Raw genomic sequence first — 1,161 nt, forward strand, 5'->3', positions numbered from 1 at the left:
CAGCAAAAAAAACATATAGCGTGGTCTTGGGAAGTGTCCTAACAATCCCACAAAACTAAGTGGGAACTAAGGAAGTGCACATCAACTTCCCAGCGAGGTTATTCATCAGGCCAGCATACCTAATTCAAACATACAAATATATCTGGGCCTTCTGGCCAGACCACCTGAAATTCGACGCCATAGTAATGGTCTGCCTGACAGAGCCAAAACACATAGCCTGAGCAGTCCCAGGGGCCAGTCTGTGTTTCCTCAAACACACACACACACACACACACACACACACACACACACACACACACACACACACACACACAGAGGGTTAAACAAACAAATACACACACGCGCACAGTCACAGTATGTGATAGGAACCATAGTCCTTAACTTTATGAGATAGAGGGAGGACTTTAAGTGCAGACAGGAATCCAACTGCTCACTCAATCACTGCTGTGTGTGTGTCTGCATGTGAAACATGAACAGTATGTGTGTACATGTGGGTACACTGCAGTCAGTTTCGGCTGAGACTTCTTTCTATTTTTTCTCTCTGACAAACCAGTCTGACTGCACACACACACACACACACACACACACACACGCACGCACGCACACATGGAAGTGTGCTGAAGTAGAGAGGTGATTTGGGAAAGATTTCTCACGGCCAGAGTGCCCCGAGCCACACTGAGCAAATACAGATTAATGATTGGTTGAGAGGGTGGAAGTGCATTCCACAGTTAGCTACCGATTGCGGCCACCTCAAAACCAAATGATGTAGGTACACACAAATACACACACATGCTACATGCTGCCAGATCGCTATCTCTTCTGAGAACTTTGTAGAAACTAGTAGTTAGAAATTAAGCTCTCCCACTCTCCCCACTCCCATTTACTGGACTGGTATATACACACAGCTCACTCAGAGACACACAGGCTACTGACTCCTACAGATTAAATATATAAAAGGTATCCGAAATACTTGAACACACTGTAAAATGCAGAGGACACATTAAATTACAAGGATCTATAACCTCAAACAAAAACAGTCAATGCAAATCAGACACTGTAAACCATTGATCTCATTAATTCTGCAGCCTGAGCAGTTACAGGATACCAAAAAGCTCAATTTACAGCGACAGTCCCTGCTGTTCAGACCATACTTCTGGTCTG

The sequence above is a fragment of the Embiotoca jacksoni genome, unplaced genomic scaffold, assembly GCF_022577435.1.
Source record: "Embiotoca jacksoni isolate LCO1_2020_lvr unplaced genomic scaffold, fEmbJac1.0.p SCAF_16, whole genome shotgun sequence".
Classification (NCBI taxonomy): domain Eukaryota; kingdom Metazoa; phylum Chordata; class Actinopteri; family Embiotocidae; genus Embiotoca; species Embiotoca jacksoni.